Below are 13,684 nucleotides of genomic sequence, written 5' to 3' on the forward strand. Positions count from 1 at the left end.
TTCTATTTATCTAAGAGCTAAGTACAGGCCAGAGGCATGGGAGGGTGAGAGGATTCACAAGAGCAGAACTGGCAGACAAACTGAAAACACTGCTGAGGGGAGCAGCGGGCAAGACAGGAGAGGTCTGCCATGCCATGTGGGAATCTCCCTGGCTGGCCGGGAATTGAACCTGGGCTACAGAGGCTGCAGACAGCTTCACAGCGCTGCGCTCAATCCGCTGCACCACTGGGAGGCCCCTAGTAGCTTTTAAATGAAATTGCAAAAAAAAAGAGCACTAAAAGAATATATAATTTATATAACACTATATCACTAGTGAATGGATAATATTTTATTTTCAAGTATTATTGCCTTGGGAATATTTTAAATAAGAAAAAATAAGAATTGTATTATAGATAGAAATTATATTTAACAAAATTGAAATTAGAAAGAGGCAAATTATTTAAGGAATAAAGGATATTTAGTTTTTGCTTATTTTTTTTTCTAATTATCCACTGCCTTTTAAAACTCAGCAAGACAGTTCACCTTTGAATGAACTCCTTCCCCCCTCAGAGACCAGACATTTAGAAAAACGGGAAACAAAGGTCCCTTTAGTCAAGCAACAGCAGCTTTGGGTGGAATCCCTGATTATTGAATAATTGTACAACTTTAAGATAACATAGCACAGTTAATCTCTATGACCTTCAATTCCAGGAAAAATCTAAAAAATTTAGCGGAGTATGGGTATATTCTCTCATTTAGACTGTTTTAAAAAATCACTTTGTAATTATTTGTTTAAAACAACATAAATGTGCACCCTTTGCATCTTTTTTAGATTATGGATGCCAGGAAATGAGATGTCATAAAAGGAAAGGCAACAGAAATAGCCTGCAATACCTTAAGTGATACGGTCTAATTTGTCCAGATTTGACTATTACTGAAATTCTCTTTCATTTTTGCATTAACTCATTTCCAGGTCAATACCTTTTCCTTCTGCATAAAGCAGCTAACTGACTATGTACAGCATTCACTATGCCCTGAGTTTGCATGTTGTTCTACTGATTTCAGGTGAGCTGATCCATTGCCCACATTTCTGCAAGAACACGACAGATCCTATGCCTAAATACAACCTTGCAGTAGATTTGGCTGAGCAATGCAGGGTAATAAAAGTAATGAGGCCATTGAAATCCCTTTAGCTTTGTGCTGATGCCTGGAAACTGTCATTTATTTTGTAGTGTCTTTAATTGAGAAGGTTTTTTTTTTTTTAATTCCACACAGTAATTGGTACTACATTTTTTGCCGCATATTAAAAAGAATAGTGAAGCTGTTCATTTTGTTTCTTCATTTTTAACAAGCATTGATAGTTTACAATTTATCTGAAACTTTATTTTTATCCATTTACTTTGTTATTATTGTCAGAAATAAAACTTAAGTATATTCTTTGGTACAGCGAAAGAAAAGATAAAGGCCAGTTCTGATGTTTATTTGCATGCAAGATTAAGAACCCTCCTCTTTCAACTCAGTGATGTTTCTTCCCCCTTTGCAGTGCATAATACAGACTCTCTAAATATAGGTGAATAATAAATGTGTATCATTAATATTTAATAAGATTGTAACAAAACACAGTATCAGCATAATCCACTAAGACATTGATGGGTACACGTTGCCACTTTAAATAATGGCATGAAAGGCATTGGTGCTCTCTGATATGGATTTGCCATAGTAAATGAGTTTGTGTTACTGTATATATTTTGTTCTACATACTCAGTTATCAATAATTGTCTTCATGGCTCTCAAAGGGCAGCACAAGCAGGAAAAGAATAATTGCCACTCTTCATGGAACCGGCTTATTGATGAGGTGGACACAAATAATATTTTTAGCCTGCTGGCTGTCCATCTGTATGCAGTTTCCTGGAGCTGTCACTTCTCTTTTCTCCGGAAACCTTATGGCTTTGTCTGCTCTAAGAAAATAATGAGAGCCATCTATCAAGAAAAAATAAACAATAAACCCTATACCTTCAAATTAATTTGTTTTCACCTATGTTTACCTATGTGCATTCAGTTAACTATCCATCATGTTATGCGCATGTAAAGAAGTGCATTTCTCAAAAGGTTGAATCCATTAACCCCTTTGCTAAATAAATATATAGGCACCCCTTCCAGCTAAATCAGGACTTATAAAAATCAATCCTTTCAGAGAGCTCATAAACTCCCACTATGTCTTTCCCTTGTGTGCCCAGTGTTGATAAATCTGCAAGCTTAATATGAACCCAACAGGTTGTTCTCATTCGTCCCTCCACACTTAGCATATGTTTCCCCTTAAATGTATCTTAGATTTTAATGCCACCCTAGCATTTTCAGAAATTGGGATGGGATGAGCGACTGAAGTCAGAAGATTCAACTGAATTTTTTTTATTTGTTATAAACAATTTAGTAGAAAGTGGTAGTATAGATCAACACTCAAATAACATCCCTTTAAAAAGTAAATGTTTTTCAAAATAAAAGACACTAAAAAATGACTTGAGCAGTAATTTGTTCTTAGGATTTTGCTGACATTTATAAGCTATTTGAGCTTTATGGCTGCCTTGTTCCTGGCAAGAAGCTTCAACAGTGAAAGTGGTCCTGGAATCAAGTACCCTTCTCCTCTTTTATCCATCTGTACTATCAAAATAGACAGCTACCATTAAGTAAACACTTGACAAATGCTTTAAAACCATGAAGGATTGTGGCAGAGTAAACTGAAAGTCCCCAATTTAAAAGCAACCTGTGTTCCAAGACTTCATTTGTAAAGAGAGTCATTTGGAATATATAATCTCAAGTACTCAATATGGTGGTAAAATTTATAGTTCAACATACTAAGATTACAGGGAAGCATAGATTTCAGAATATGGAGTAACTTATCTGGATTTATTTAACGTGACACAGTTCATTATGGATGTAAGTTGTGTGAAAGCAACTAGAGATTTGCTCACAAGAAGATTACAAAGAAAACAACTGTTATCATATGGGTAGTTAAAAGACAAATATGTAGAAATTAGATACTAGGTACATTTGTACCTAGAAAGCAAGTGCTTAGAGGGACAACAAATTCAATTTGAGGGATAAGAAGGGAATAGTTATATTTAGAAAATCTAAAGAAAACTGGAAATATTTGGTAATTATAGAGGGTGAAAGTTCTGGCTTTTTACTCTGTGCAATCTAATTTTTGATTGCTTCTGGTTTTTGGTGTGCAGCATGGCTGTAATTTTGATACTAGGTGAGGAAAGGGGCTGAAGTAAAAACAAGAGGGAGTAATTAAGAAAGAAATGGTGACTAAAATATGCAAGAACTGGATAATGAGGAAGAGGAAGAATGTCCATGAGGAGGGTGAGAATGCAAGTGTGTGGTAATAATACTTAGCAGTGTGGCTACGCTTTGTGCCACTTACCTTTATAGAGACTATGAGTGAGTTCCTTAGTCTTGCCTTTGTTTCCTCATTGCAAAACATAAATAATACTCTGAAGCACATCATAAGCTCATTGTGAGGATTGCCTGGCACATAAGAAGTCCTCGATAAAATGCTGCAAATTATATCTCATGGATTAAATCCAGTTACTTGTTTTTGTATGAATTGTAAGCTAAGTAAGAATGGCTTTAACGTTTTTAAAAGATGGAAAATAATAAAAATAGGATACCTGGTGACCTTTTAAAATTATATGAAATTCACTTTCAGTGTCCATATATAAAGGTTTATTGGGCACACTGGGATTTGCTGGTTTACATATTGTCTGTGGCATTGCCTGTGCTATAGTAGTAGAGTTTCATTGCCATCTAGATAGCAAAATCAAAATACTTGCTCTCTGGGCTTTGACATAAAAAGTTTGGCAATCCTGGAGCCTCCCTGGTGAGAGCAAGGTGTTGGGCACTGTACTATGAGGCAATCTGCAGCCTCTGCAGAATGAATATCCCCAGCCTGCCAGGGAGCAATCCACATGGCGAGACAGACCTCTCCTGTCTCATCTGCTGCTCCCCTCAGCAGTGTATTTCAGTCAGTCTGCCTGTTTTGTTCCCTGCTCTGTCTCTGATGGAACCTCTCACCGCCCCCCCATATCTCTGACCTATACCCTTTCTCTTGTATGCATAAATAAATCTTTTAGTTAAGATTTATTTATTTATACAAGCACTGGGTACAATCAGAAGCTCAGGAGGGTGAGAGAATTCATCAGAGCCAGAGCGGGGAACAGAACAGGCAGACTGATGAAATACACTGCTGAGGGGAGCAGCGGACGCGTCAGGGGAGGTCTGTCACGCCATGTGGGACCCTTGCCAACAGCCAGGGATTGAACCAGCGCCGCAGAGGCTGCAGGCAGCTTTGCAGCCTAGCACTCAACCTCTGCACCACCAGGGGAGGCCCCAAATAAATAAATCTTTAAAAAAAAGTTTGGCAATCCTGGTCTAAATCAGGACACATTTGGGAGTGAATAATGATACTGTTAATAAGTTGGAACAACAAGCAATTAATAAATATTATTCTGGAAAAATTCAGTAAATATGGTCACCCTCCACTTATTTATCTTGTGCAATAAGAAACAACTATTTTAGGATAGATAGTACGTGATGAAAAAAAAAATAAACTGATGTGACGAGTGATAGCAATTTATGCAAAGGTCACTTATTAAGGTGTAAATATTACTGTTTCTCTCCTTGCCTTAAATCCACCAAATATTCCATGTGCAGGTGGGATAATAGCCAAACTTATTCTGTGTAAAACCTTCTGTTTTTCAATTTCCTACCTATCTCTTGTACCATTCTCAATAGCCTTCCTCTTGGTTCACCCCGCTCCAGTCACACTCACTGTTCTGCTCTGTAGCATATCAGTATAGTCATGACTGTGAGGCCTGTGTAAGAATCTTGGTCTGAAATGCTCTTTCTAGACTTTTGCAAATCTGGTCCTGTAAGTTATTTAATCCTATCTTACCTAGCATCCTCCCCCGTTCCATTACTCCTTTTTATTAGCTCCTTAGAACTGTCACTGTCAGAAATCCAGAACCTAACCTCCAAGAGAGCAGGGAGTTTGCCTGACCTTAGTGTTAGCTCCAATACCCATCCGAGTTCTTAGCACAGAATGGGTGCTCAAGGTATGTGAATGCTCTCTTCCTGACTCTCGCATTGTTGTTACTCCTGTGTTGAGCCTGAAGGTGGTTCTACCCACCGCGTCTCTCATCCTGGACATCCAGTATTTCTGTAATTCTAGATGGGTAGTTTGCTTTTCACATAAGTGCTACTCAATATTTCTTCTCTAGATGGACTCTCTGGGCACATAGCTACTTGATTATTTTGTTGCTTCCATTTTTCATATTTTGCTTATATAGCCTGTGCTTGTTTGTTTATAGATATAAGCATCCCTTTTCCATCATGGTGATTCCAGAGCTGGTCTTTGTTAATTCATCCCAAAATAAAGAGCACAGCATCTTGCAAAAGAAGAAGTTTCCTTTTGACTTTTGCTGCATGGTTTTCAAATTTTTTGGATGACAATAGTTTCCAATCTTATGGCCTAAACTGCTTGTGAGCATAGGGCATGATTTTTAAACTGTTTCTTTGTACACAGCACAATAGTGCAGCAGGCAGTGATGTGCTCAGTAAATATATGTGAGTGAAGAGTGTGGTTAACTCTCTTACTCGGTGGGCTAATGGAATAAGCATCATGAAAAATGATTATAATAGCTGACACTTAAAATCATTTGACTTTCAGAAACATCCTTAGTACATCTAGCCCTTTGCTAATTGTACTGAGGGAGCTTATGGAACCTCACCTTACATCATATAAGCCCCTACACAGTTGTTAATCATTGACTATTGAGAAAAGAGGAGCATACGTTCCAGCTGTTCTATTCCCATTCCACCCACCCAACCAAATTCAGGCTACATAGAAAAGAGGAAAAGTAAGAAGGAATGAAGGTTGGAACTGTTAAGTCTTCTCCAACTCTGACAAAAGCAAGAAGGTTTATGGTCCATTTTCTACACATTCAGATTTGCATTTAACTTCAGTGTTCCCCCAAAAGAGCTAGGACATCATTCACCAGAGTATAAGTTTCAGGAAAGATGGTATTCCTGTTTATTTAACATAATGCTTGCACAAATCCCATACCTACAGTAGTAGGCAGTCAGTATTTATTGCATGTAAGAATAGCTGTCATCTTATTAGCAGATTGTATAAGTAAATATTAAATTTTATCTTTAATGTATAATTATAAAATGTTTCAAAAGCAGAATATTTAAAATTACAAAACTTAACCATAGATGAATATGAAAACATTCAACTCAAGATTCTCTCTGGGATGTTGTCAAATGCTTTGGCATGAAAATATTCATCCTCTGAAAAGAAAATGTCATCCAGCGATGGAAAAATACCACAATAAAAAAAATAAAACCTGGTTGAAAAAATAGCATCACTACAGTGATTAATAAACATATGTCTTTTTATTGTAAGTACATACAGTTTAGGAGAAAGCTTTCTGCATTTATATATAACATGTTGAAAATGAAAGTTCATGTGATTTGATCAAAGAGGTCCAACCTTTGAAAGATAGTAAATAATACAGTATTTAGAAAAATTGCTTAAAATATTTACTCCTCTGATTGGTGAAGATTGCTCACAAATTTCTGAATATTTTAAGCACAAAATTACAAGTATGGATGACATATGCATTTTGAGAACAAGTAGGAATCCAACACCATTTTAATACTAGAGATGTGGAAAAATATTCTCCATAGTTATGGTATTCTTGCAGTTGTTTACAATGATGGATTCCTAAACTGTTTAAAATGTTATTACAAGGTTTTCATTAACCTTCCTAGATTTTTTTTTTTCCTGAACGGTAGAAGCAGGGTATTATTTCAATACTTTCTCAGTCTTTAATCTTTCTCTCTTTTTGTCAAAAATTATATAATGCATGTGATTCTGTAATGGGCACTCCTTTAACTGAGATGCAATTTAACTGATGAAAACCTTAATGTCTTTTATGAAAATGCAAGCAGGCTTGCTATTCAATGGATGTACATGGAGAATTGTTCAAGCATTCCTTCCCTTCTGAATCTTTTGATCCTTTCATGTTTTAATGGTTATTTTTAAAAATATTTAAATATTGGGAGATGTTCTATCCTCAAGCACTAACTACCATTGTTCATATTGCTCACACTACTCAGCAACCTTAAACAATGTGAGTTAGTGCCAAAGAAGAGGTCTATTATAAACATCTCAGAAGTGAGTCCACCAATACACAACATTGGAAATTATTTTCAGGCTTTTTACAAATAATACTCATTAAGAAACATTTAGAGGTCCTCCCTTGGTGGCGCAGCAGTTGAGCGCTAGGCTGCGAAGCTGCCCGCAGCCTCTGCAGCGCTGGTTCCATCCCCGGCCACCAGCAAGGGTCCCACATGGCACACAGACCTCTCCTGCCGCCCGCTGCTCCACTCAGCAGTGTATTTCATCAGTCTGTCTGTTCTGTTCCCTGCTCTGGCACTTTGATTCACAATCTTACACAAAGTCCAGCCTTTCATTATTTCTACAGAATAAAGAACTTCACAGTATTTCTTTTAACTTTCTAATCTTTTACCTCACCTGCTTTTTCTCCTCTTCTTTATCTCTCATCTTCATTTACACACACACACACACACACATACACACACACACCCCACCCCACCCCCTCGAAACTGAAAGCTTCAATGACTTGCACTTGATTTACTGAGAGGGTGAGCTTACTGGCTGCTTCCCACATACCCCAAGCATGCACAGAAATCCTCCCCCTGACTTTCTTTGGGCTACTAATTGCTAAGCATGTCTCTTCCACTGGATGTACATTGTTTCTCTTCTGTCTTTCTGGGATGCCATTTTATATACAGTTGCATATTTATTTGAAATTTACAAACTTAAATTCTTAAATACCAAGTGCATAATTTAAGTCTTTCAGTTTTCATTAATAAAATAAAGTAAATGGGTTTATGTAGATTTGTGTGTATAGATAATATACATTATATATAAACAAATATCTATATATATTTAGCCACACACACATATATAAAACTCCTAGTACGTGTGTGAAATGAAATTTGGGTATGCCTAGATGGGAGGAATTCAGTGTAGCAACTCAAGCTACATAAGACCTAACTTTGTATCATTAGCACCTTGCTTTTTCCAGATCTCAGTACCCAGGAGAATGAGGATTTTTACCCCATTGAGAACTATGTATAAGGATGTTACCACTTATTCTACTCCTATCACTTATTAGAATGCTTTATTTTCCTAAATTGCCACTATTAGTGTCCTCCAGATGATTACTTTTGTCTTTCTGTTTCCTGAGCCATGTTATCAACATGGCACCCCCTTTACTATCCTCTGATGTGGCTGCCTCTGCCCTCCTTGTTTGGTTGTGGCGCCCAGTTGTGCTGGCAGGGATATGCACAGCTTTAGCTAATTAATTGCTTCGGCAGAGCAGTAAAGTGTACTTACCTAGAGTGCACTTCCAGCAGGCACTATAGATTTATTAGGAAAGAGTTATGGATCTTGATTCATAGCTTATGTGTGCATATGCACGTTAGAATTAGAATTGAGTCTTTATAAATAGTATGCTAATGACCTCCCAGCAATAACAGGTCCTAAGACTATTATAAATTTGAGAACTAGAAACAGCAGGGCTTAATTGTAAAAATAAAATTATAACATATGATTTAGCCATATGTGTTTATATGTAAGAGGCTTGTTATTTAAAATGGGTTTTCTTTAGCTTCTTTACCCACTTTAATAAGCAGGAAAGCATATAATCCTTTGAGTGCAGAGCATATTGTAAGGATCCTATCTCAAAACACATTGATGCAACTTGAAAGTGTGTTTCAACTGTGCTGCATTTTTGTTTGTGTTAAAAGCAGCAAATACTCAAACTCCCAGCTTGAGAGTATCTTAAATGCAATGTGCCCTTTATTTGTCAATCTCAACCATCTTTCTTAGGCCAGAAGAGAATACCCTCTCTTTGGTGACTGTGAAATGAGACAGAGGCATCTTGTAATGGGTATTTTCCAGGGTCATCATGTGGCAGGTTGCTCCCTATATTTTTAATCTGTTTTCTTGTCAGCTACTCAGTCCCTTTCAATCTCTTCCAAGTTTTTTTTTTCCTCTGGAGACAGAGACAAACCGACAGAGCAGGTTGGACCTAACTGTGACAGCTGGGCATTCTTCCTAGAACAGACTCAGCATGGATAATGTTATTTTTGAATTACATATCTCATTCTCAATGCTCTCGAAGGAAAGACCATTCTCCTAAGTCTCTACATTTATCTCCTTTTGTCCCTGCCCTTCCCTTTTACTCCACAGTCTGCTTTTTTCCTTTTCTTTTTTTCCACCACAGTCCATTTATGAGAAATTCTGACTCTCACTGTACTGCACTTGGATGTGCTTATTATAACAACAGAACAAATGCTAGAGATAGGAGTTGAGGATTAAACACCTAATTACTGAATTATAGTAAAAATCTCTAAAATGAAATAGAACATAAAAACACTTTGTACTGAGCTGTATTTGTTGGACATTTCCCCAGTGAAGCTTCTGTGCATTTGTTTGTTGAATAGCAAAGTATTACATTGTAGTCAGTATCTCTGTGTGGTACAGTGGGAGAGAACAGATTCAATTTTACTAATAAGCTGTATTTCTTCTTATTTAACTTTGTATTGGAGTAAGGTAATGGTTTGATATATGTAGATTTTGTGATTATCACACTAAGTTTAGTTTACATTCAGCATCTCATGTAATTATACATATTTTCTTGTGATGAGTTTTAAGGTAACACTCTCTTAGCAACTTAAAGAAATGTGCAATGCAATGTTGTCAACTGTACTTCACACCCCCAGAACTTTTTAACATTATAACTAAGTTTGTACCTTTGGACAGTCTATTCTCTCTGACAACCACCAATCTGTTCTGCTTATATGCATTCATTTATTTAGATTCCATATGCAAGTGAGATTATACTGTCATTCTCTAACTTATTTTACTGAGCATGATAACTTGAAGGCCCTTCCATGGTATCACAAATGGAAGAATTTTCTTCTTTTCCTTTTTTTTTTTAAATTTATTTATTAATGCGTACAAGAGCTGGGGTATAGGCCAGAGCTGTTGGGGGGGGGAGGTGAGAGGATTCACCAGAGACAGAGTGGGGAACAGAACAGGCGGATCAACTGAAATACACTGCTGAGGAGAGCAGTGGGCAAGACAGGAGAGGTCTACTGCACTATGTACGTTGCTCCCTATCTGGCCGGGGATTTAATTTTGTGCTGCAGTGGCTGCAGATTTCATCATAGTGCTGCATCCTAACCCCTTGCGCCACCAGGGAGGTCCCAGAATTTTCTCCTTTTCTGTGGCTAAATAATAGTACTGTGTGTGTGTGTGCCTGTATATCACATTTTCTTCATCCATCCATAAATGGACACAGATTATTTCTATGTCTTGGCTATTGCTGCAGTGAACATGGGAGCATGGGAGTATAGTTATCTCTTTGACTTTGCTCTCTGTGGATATATACACCGAAGTGGAGTTGCTGGATCATAAGGTGGTTTTATTTTTAATTATTTACAGAACTGCAATACTGTATTTCCCATGCATTTTTTTGAAGATACGTTTCTGAGTTATAGTCCAAAAATAAGGGTGATAATATCTACCTTATAGTGTGTGATTTAAATAAAATGTGTTCACTTATCCAAATACTTATTGGCCTCCTATTTTGTGGCAGGCACACAACAATCATAAACAGAGGTAACAGTCACAAACAAAACAAAATATAGTTGGGGAAATGGACATAGAGCTAGAGAACAACATCAGTGTATTATACACACTGATGGAAATGCTTTATGTGTACTAAGCCATGCAAATAATAGTTTTATTAAAAAGGCTTTTATTATTCTCGGGCCTCCCCTGCTGGCGCAGCGGTTGAGTGCTGGGCTGCGAAGCTGCGCGCAGCCTCAGCAGCACCGGTTCGATCCCCGGCCGCCGGGCAAGGGTCCCACATGGTGTGCAGACCTCTCCTGCCGCCCGCTGCCCCCTTCAGCAGTGTACTTCGTCACTCTGCCTGTTCTGCTCTCCGCTCTGGCTCTGGTGAATTCTCTCACCCTCCTGCGCTTCTGACTGTACCCAGTGCTTGTATGAATAAATAAATAAATCTTTAAAAAATAAATAAAAATTATTTAAAAAAAAGGCTTTTATTATTCTCAATTCATATGTGGGGAAATGGAGATCTCTTCAGTTCTAATGACTTATTCAAGGTCAAATAGTTAAGTAGAAAATTAAGGATACAAGGCCTCCCCTGGTGGTGCAGCGGTTGAGCGCAGTGCTCTGAAGCTGTCCATAGCCTTTGCAGCACTGGTTTCATCCCGGCCGGCAGGCGAGGGTCCCACATGGCTCAGCAGACCTCTCCTGTTGCGCCCGCTGCTCCCCTCAGCAGTGTTTTGCATCAGTCTGCCTGTTGTGTTCCCTGCTCTGTCTCTGATGAATCCTCTCACCCTCCTGCACATTTGGCCTGTACCCCGGTTCCTGTATAAATAAATAAATAAATCTTTAAAAGAAAAAGAAAATTAAGGCTACAAGCCAAAGCAGTTTAGCTCTATTACCTAACCTTTTAACGTGCCTATTAATTAATCATTATATGAGAATAGAGTGAAAACTAAGAGAAATGCACTTGTTTTTATATTAGCACTTGAGTTAGAGAAAGTGATACAATTTACAATATACATACGAGGTATTCAGTAAATGGTAATCCCTTGTCTTGATTTGGGTTAGCTTGAGTTTGATATTACATGGGGCACTGTGTATATTAGTGAAACATAGATTCAAAGTCATTTAGCTAGTTGTGTCTAAATCAGAGATTATCAAAGACTATGTGATGAGTTTTTCAACATGCTTGTAGTTGTACAGTGCTCCAGGTGTGTGTATGATTCATCTTTGTCATTTTGGGCTAACCCATAGAAGAGTCTAGTCGTGACTAGCAGGGCAATTATTTGGTGGATGTGGGCAACATTAAAGAATATTTTCCAGTCTGAGGAAAATATTTTTCTGTCTACTGAACTTTTGAACTTATGTTGAAGGGTAATTCAATTAATTATATATTGGGGAGGAGGTCTAACATCCCAAGCCATTTGTTTTTCACAAAACACTGTTGATGGAAATCCATGGGGAGGAGAGAGAAAGGATTCCTTGAGATGGGACTTTCAGAAAGAGGAAGAATGGAGGTGGATCCTCTAACCCTGGTCCCTGAGGTCCCATGGGTGCTGATGTAAAATGCTAACTTGTAAAACCACAGAGCAAAAACCCTAGAATGCTACTCATGCTTGCCATTGCAGTGACTCCTCAAATTTATTTTTGCTCCTCTTCTCCACAAAGGCCAAAACTTATTTTTACTGTTTCCTTTTAAACATCTGTAATATATGCAGGGAGCATTACATTTTGAAACCATCTTCAATTATCTGGTGTGTGTGTGTGTATGTGTAACTTTCAGGAATTCTGTGTAATCATTTTGCAAACACAGTTGGCCACCACATTATCTTTTTTTTTTGTTGCATATGTAATTTCATTTTTATCACCCAGGTTCCATTAAATTTTATTACCTCTTTTTAACATTTTCTCTTAGAAATTGTTCATAGTCAGCTCAATTCCATAGAGCAATGGCCTAGCAAAATTTTCATGGGGATATACTTCATTAGAATTGCTGGCTAAAATTTTGTGGGGTTCAGGTGAATTTTTAGTGAGGCGCTGTGATTCTGGCTGTCTCAGCTATGAGGTCATCCACTCGGGGGCAACTGGCCAGTTAGTCTGGCTGCTGCAAGCACACCAATCAAGAGTATGCAAAATTAACCTGGATTCAAGTCATTCAGGAAAGCAAGGCCATATCATTTTTATAACTGGGTGTGAAATTTCAATTGTGCAGCTCAAGGGGAGCACCGGGGGAAGACAGGTTCTAGCACAGAAGCATTTCCTGGTGTCTAATTAAACTGCTGACCTGTAGCACGTCCATTTGGGTTTGTGACTTGCTCAGTCCCAGCTTTCCTGTGGGGACATGGTATGAGTGTGGGTGAATGGATGAGAGCCACACATAGAGGTGATGTTGCTATTTTTACTCTCTGAGTCATGCAAGCAGGTGCTGCCTGCCTCAACCAACAGCATCACTGATGGTTGCAGTGGCTCAGCAGTCAGCCAGGAGGCATCCTTCCCCTCTGGCAGTCACACCAACTTCCAGATGGTGTCTTGTGAATCTGACTTCAGACACCAGACCAGGGTAAGCTGTGCTCAGTCATGGTTGTGGCTGTCATTTATGACATTTCTGTATACTGAAGGTTGTCAGTTCCTAGCATGCAGTGCCATTATGTTCTGGATTAGGAAATAGGAGTGCTATCATCCATGTATTATTTTAACCTAACGAATCAGTCTCCTTTCAGCCATACCACTGTCAGCTTGTCTTTCCTTTGAGTCTAAAAACCTACATCTCATTTATATTTCCCCACCTGTGGCAGCCGTAAAGCTCACTGACTTCCCTCAGCTAGGCCACTTGTGAGCATTTGTCCTATTGATTATATACACAGCTTAGATGACTAATGAACCTGGTTTTGTCCAGAGCATGACATTCAAGCCTTCATCCCTTTCTAATTCTCCAATACTGTCATCTTTATTGTGACTAGGCTCAGCCTCTGA

The 13,684-nt window shown here is 38.2% G+C and overlaps 1 protein-coding gene across 4 annotated transcripts in view; it reads left to right on the forward strand.

Moving 5' to 3' along the window:
* NKAIN2 (sodium/potassium transporting ATPase interacting 2) overlaps positions 1-13,684 on the forward strand; it is an 899,800-nt gene that overhangs the window by 238,923 nt on the left and 647,193 nt on the right. The gene's annotated exons all lie outside the window — the stretch shown is intronic.

The sequence above is a fragment of the Talpa occidentalis genome, unplaced genomic scaffold (genome assembly GCF_014898055.3).
Source record: "Talpa occidentalis isolate TD23 unplaced genomic scaffold, MPIMG_talOcc4v2.1 talOcc4.2, whole genome shotgun sequence".
Taxonomy (NCBI): domain Eukaryota; kingdom Metazoa; phylum Chordata; class Mammalia; order Eulipotyphla; family Talpidae; genus Talpa; species Talpa occidentalis.